Genomic DNA, 6265 nt, shown 5'->3' with positions numbered 1-6265 from the left:
AGGTACAAGTATCGTAAAAAATAGCGTTATCGTTGTTTGCTAAGGGTGTCTAATATCACAAATCGACGACTGCAGGACACTGTTACGTAGCTGGGAAGTTTATTCCGTCCTGGGATTATTTGAATTTGTTGGGTAGGCTTCGGACATGAAGTGCACTTTTAATAAGTCGGACCAAGTACTAGCCAAAGTTAAAAACAAAACAAAAACCGTAATGATAAAATCTGATGTTGAGCCAATAGTGACATGTAAAGAGAAAAGTATCTATAAGTCAGTCATAACTAGTAACTTATAGGTCCTTTTCTCTTTACAGCGTAAACAACTCTTGTTTCATTCAAGCAGTAGCAAACATACCTTCGCAGTAAGTGCCATTACCGATGAAGCCACTTGGACAAGCGCATGTGTATGACGCCTCAATGTTTGTGCAGGAGGCTGACTTATGACAACTGTGCCTACCACTATCATCACATTCATTAACATCTGCGGAATGAAAGGCATGTGAAGCAGAGAGTCATGTTTTGGGAACACGGAGGCAAAGGGGGCCAGGATCAGCATGATCTGTGCCGATACCCTACTCACGCGATTATAGAGCCGTCTTGAACAATGCCCTCTCCCAAATGCCCCCCCCCCCTGTTTCTGAGAGCAAATGGAAATATAGCCCTCCCTCGAATAATCGGGTCTTTTTACGGCGGATAACATGAAAAATGCAAAAAATGCAGCCTCTCTTGAACAGTGCCGTGGGAGAATAAGACTGTATTTCAAGGTACATTATGTGAAACAAGAAAGTAACTGCAGTCAACTTCGCGTATAACGACACTCAGCGGGGCATCAGAAAAGTGTCCTTATTCGAGAAGTGTCGTTATCCTCGAAGTCTCATTATATGTACAGTCCACTTCGCTTATAACGACTGCGGATATAACGACAATTCGCGAATAACGACAGAATGTCCGTGCCCAGAGCAAAGTCCCTTCCAACTGTATAATGGGACTTCGGGTATAACGACACTTCGCGAATAAGGACACTTTTTTGATGCCCCGCCGAATGTCGTTATAAGCGAAGATGACTGTATTACAGTTGGATGGGACTTTGCTCTGGGCATGGAAATTCTGTCGTTATTCGCGAATTGTCGTTATATCTGCAGTCCTTATTAGCGAAGTTGACTGTATTGCTTTTTCAAAGGTTTGCACTCAGAACATGAAGAACTAACTCGAGCCTCCCCCCCCCCCCCCCCCCCCTTCGCACAATCACACATCTGAGTGGAAATTCCCATGACGCAGCTCACCAGATAAATGTATGGGTCCCCTTCACTCAGTAGAGACGAGTCGAGTGTACTTCTGGTGTCGAGAGGCGGGCTCACAATTCAGTAGTGAATAATTGTACTAGCCATCATTTTACTGCCCAAAGTGTAAAAAAAACCCCAGTAATGATCAATATTCACTCGTTTGAGGGAAAGACACAAACGGGAAAATTCTGAAGAAAAAATTGACTGTCACCACCAGGACTCGAACCAGGGACCGTCGTTAGTAATGATAGAATCGGATGTTGAGCCAATAGTAACATGAAAAGAGAAAAGTATCTATAAGTCAGTCATAACTAGTAACTTATAGGTCCTTTTCTCTTTACAGCGTAAACAACTCTTGGTTCATTCAAGCAGTAGCAAACATACCTTCGCAGTAAGTGCCATTACCGATGAAGCCACTTGCACAAGCGCATGTGTATGATGCCTCAATGTTTGTGCAGGAGGCCGACTTATGACAACTGTGTGTACCACTGTCAGCACATTCATCTACATCTGCGGAATGAAAGGCATGTGAAACAGAGAGTCATGTTTTGGGAACACGGAGGCAAAGGGGGCCAGGATCAGCATATCCCGTGCCGATACCCTACTCAGTCAATTAGAGAGCCGTCTTGAACAATGCCCTCTCTCAAATGGTGCCCCTGATTATGAGAGCCAACGGAAAAATATAGCCCTCCCTGGAAAAATCGTTTTTCATCTTTAAGGGCGGATAACATGAAAGTACCAGACTTCAAAAAAATTGCAGCCTCTCTTGAACAGTGCCGTGGGAGAAGAAGACTGGATTTCAAGGTACCTTATGTAAAACAAGAAAGTAACTTTTTGCATTTTCAAAGGTGATGTTATGTCGTGCTTTCCTGAGTTGAAACCTTTGAAAATGCAAAAGTTACTTTCTTGTTTTATATAATGTACCTTGAAATTTGTTGCCTTGGGTGGTGTATGTTGTCCAAAGTTACTCCTTCTCCGAATCGCTAAGTCAACATATGCAAGTAATGGCACTGGGACAAGCCAATCCACACCAAACCTACACAAACTGAGGCGTGGGCTCCAGTCCTCACAACGGCCTACTCTGCCAGACATGCTCTCCCAGGGCTAGACTCTCTCAACCACCGCTGAAAAAGCAACCACCCTGAACGCTTTCTTCATCTCGCAAAGCCAACAGTCAGTCACAGGGTGCCACGAGGAACTCCCCTCCATTCATTTCCCCACACCCAATACATCTGGTCTCACTACACTTGAAACACCAGCCCCAGAGGTTTCAAAGCTACTGTCTAACCTCTACCCGTCAAAGAGCCCGGGTTGTGATGGCATACCAACCCGCCTACTGAAAGAGGCAGCCAGTTCACTTGCGCCGTCCCAAGCAACCCTTGTTAATATCTCCTTCAAACATTGCACTATCCCGCAAGAGTGGAGGGATGCAACAGTCACCCCATCCACAAGAAGGGCAGCGACACCGAGCCCTCCAACTATCGACCCATATTGCTGCTCAGTGTGACGTCGACAGTGCAAGAGAGGATAGTTGCTGACCTGATCTCAAAGCACATTCCACCTCACTCCCTGGTCTGAACAGGGATGGCTACAGTGTGCCATGTGCAGAGTTGCGCATGTGATCAGCGACCTGCGTATACTATGCAATGGTCTCTCTCTCTCTCTCGAACCAGCCGTGAACCAAGATAGAAATTTTTGAGGGGCGTGCTTTGGCACCCAAAGCACCCCCCCCCTGTCTACGCCCCTGCATTCGCACGCTAAGGTTTTCCCCAACCTTTGAGCTACCCACAACACGCACAAACCGCCTAAGAGACTCCCCCTCTATGCTTCTCTTGATCTCTTTAATAGCATCCCACTCAGCCTCCGGAAATTTAACCCCAGAGGAAGAATTCAAAGCAAACATCCTACCACTTGTCATCTCTTCCGTATGTACCTGCTCACATTGCTCAGCGTATCTATAGCCCCACTGTGCCCAGCCTATGTGATAAACTCCCTATTGCCATCGCTACTATTTCAGCAAGCAGCTAAACTTTGATTTCTCTCTATCTGATCCCCGTGCCTGTAATTCTTTTTCTCTTATTGGCCACAGGCCATCGTGAGAATAAAATAGATTTCAATACACTACACCAATGGGGCCCCATCGAGCCATAAGCACCTTCATCACTCCACTACACTGGTAATGGTCATCGCGTACCGTGCGCGCATACAGTGAAACTCAGTGCAACGTACATTTTGCCTCCAGCTCCAAGGGAGGTAAAATCTTCACTTCATAGATAGCCGAGCTATTCCACATCCAAGGTCAAGTAACTAGTATAGCAGTGCGCAGGGCCATCGGAAAGTACTTTTCATCCGATGCAAAGAGAAAGTATGCTATATCCTGGGCACTGTATACTGAACTGGTTCACTGTAGCTATGTAGCTATGATGAGCAATGCCACTGGTTCTCTGTACAATGTAGCTATGATGAGCAATGCCACGGTTCTCCATGCAAGCAATGCAGCGCACGACAGTCAACCCAGCGAATAACCACCCTTGATCGCCATCACGAGAAAAGTGCCGTCATTCGTGAGGTTAAAAGTACTGGATCAAGCGGTGCTTGATCTGAAGATAATGTTCCTGTTCGCAAGTTGTTGGAATGTCCAAGGTTGTTATTTGCAAGGTTGACCGTATTCACGTTGCGAGCAGAGATCGAGTCTTACCTATGCAAGCCGGCACTGGAGCGGACCAGTTGCCATAGTGACCACACGTGATGACGTCCACGCCTCGCAAATAGAAGCCGATGATGCAATGGTACGCTATGCTGCTCTGCCAGCGGTACACACCAGTACCGTTGTGTATGCTGGCTGCAACTACGGCCGGAGCTGGACAAGTGACAACTGAGATAACGCACACAGCCAGAAAGAATGAAAACACTTATGAGAAACCACAGGTTAGAGGACTTTAAACTTATTCACCACTATGTAGATGGCAAATTGTATGTGGGTGAATATGGAATGAGGTATAATTAGAAGTTAGAATGCACCTACACCACGCTGAACAGGTAGCCTAGGACTGAATCATGTACTATGGAAGGAATGAACCAGCTAGTAGAACTACAACACGAAAACGGAAGAATACACGGAGAGAGTGGTAGGGACGTGAACCTTCAGCAAATTCTCCAATACCTCACAGAGTTCAGTGTGCAAGAAGTAAGGGCTAAATACTGTTGTGTACATTGAAATCCGTTGAGAAGCCAAGAAGGGGTGCTGGCCTTGCCGCCGCGAGCACTGCTGGTTCATTTTTACAGTGTATACATGAACTACTCTGTACAGTGCATGTACGCGAGTACAGTGCATGTACGCGAGTACAGTGCATGTACGTGAGTACAGTGCATGTACGTGCTAAAGCAGTCAGGACGCCGGACCTGGTCATTCCACTGGATTTCAATGTCCACAAAAGGAGCATAGCATAAAAATTAATAGTGATTTGGTATTGCACTCCCACAATTATTTTATAGGGGTGTACAATAATAGTATGGAAATGTGTCCAGGTACAGAAGAATCCGTAGTGAGTGCAACAATAGTTCAACACTCGCTGAAAGTGACCAAGAGAATGTTGCCTGCAGAGGATATGCATGGAGGTGGAATGAACAAGCTTCGTGTTTGTTTACTTGTACAATATGGCGTTGCTGTGGCGGATGTCCATTCTCCCGTCTCTAGACACTGCTGTGTGTGAGTACCCACTAGTGTATAGCCAGTCACACAGCTGTACACGACACTGCTGGAGTAGTCCAGTAGAGACATGACGGGTAGATTGGGTGTTGTCAGAGTGTGCTGCGGTAGTGATGGTACAGGACATTGTACAACTGTGGATTTGAAACACAAAGAAAGCAAAACATTGTACGGAAAATGGTTGACGCTGAGACATGGCACAGACACACAGACAGATACAGACACAGACACAGACACACACACACACACGCCAGGCGCATAACGCCGTATCGGAAAACTCGCAAACAAAGCAGCTAGGGTTTGCCGTGCAATGTCCGCAAAACAGGATAATGTCCGCAAAACAGGATACGTATCGCGAAGTGCCTGCGCTCAACGTTCATCATATCCATGTGTCGATGCGTGGACTGGACTTGTACACGTACGTGCCGGGTAGATCCTTCACACATGTTTTGTAGATCTATATGTATGTCAGTCTTGAAAATCGTTGTACATGCGGCCATTATCGGTACCTTTGCAAATCGTAAAACAGCAGCGTGACCGGAACGAGGGGAGCTGAGTGTGAACGTGAAGCAGGGAGTAGCAAAACTGGTGTTTTAATGCTCCCTGGTGTGAAGTGACTACACTGCGCTCTTTTTGGTCTAACTTGCTGCTTCCTGCTATTCGAAGAAAGGAAGCACGTTTTTTTGCAAGTCTAATGTCGTAACCACCTGCAAAACGTGTGTAAGAAGTAGCCAATGGTACATGTACTGTAGTTCAAGATCAAAGGAGAATGATGTATAATTTAATGTAATCTGCTGAATGAGACTCCCTGTCGAGTGCAGTTTACAGAAAATTCAAAACGAGAGAGCTTGGAAGCTCAGGGCCCTACGCTATGCTTTTATTCTTTTTTGCCTAGCTCATCGTACATGTTATAAGAAATGATGGAAACGTTTTTTTCCGTTGATTGGCCACATCATTGTATTGCAAAAACGTTTCAATCAGTTTGAATATTATGAGTTAGGCAAATGAATGTATTGCGGATTGTCATTTCTCTAATATCATCTACTTTTGGTTTGCTCCTTCTTTTCTTTTTACTCAAGTATCTCCTTATACTGTAAATCAACAAATTTTGGCCCATGAGAAACTTTGGCCGATCTCGAAACGAAACTTTTCGCCGTCATTAAACTTTGGCCGATTGGAGTTTTCAAAAAGAAATCGACCGGCATTTTTTGCTCTCACATGCATCCATTGCTCAATCATGCATCATTTGCCTCTATGACATACTTTGGTCTGCGATT

Source organism: Sycon ciliatum, chromosome 6 (assembly GCF_964019385.1).
Source record: "Sycon ciliatum chromosome 6, ocSycCili1.1, whole genome shotgun sequence".
Lineage (NCBI taxonomy): Eukaryota > Metazoa > Porifera > Calcarea > Leucosolenida > Sycettidae > Sycon > Sycon ciliatum.
Note: the sequence above shows the minus strand (reverse complement) of the source record.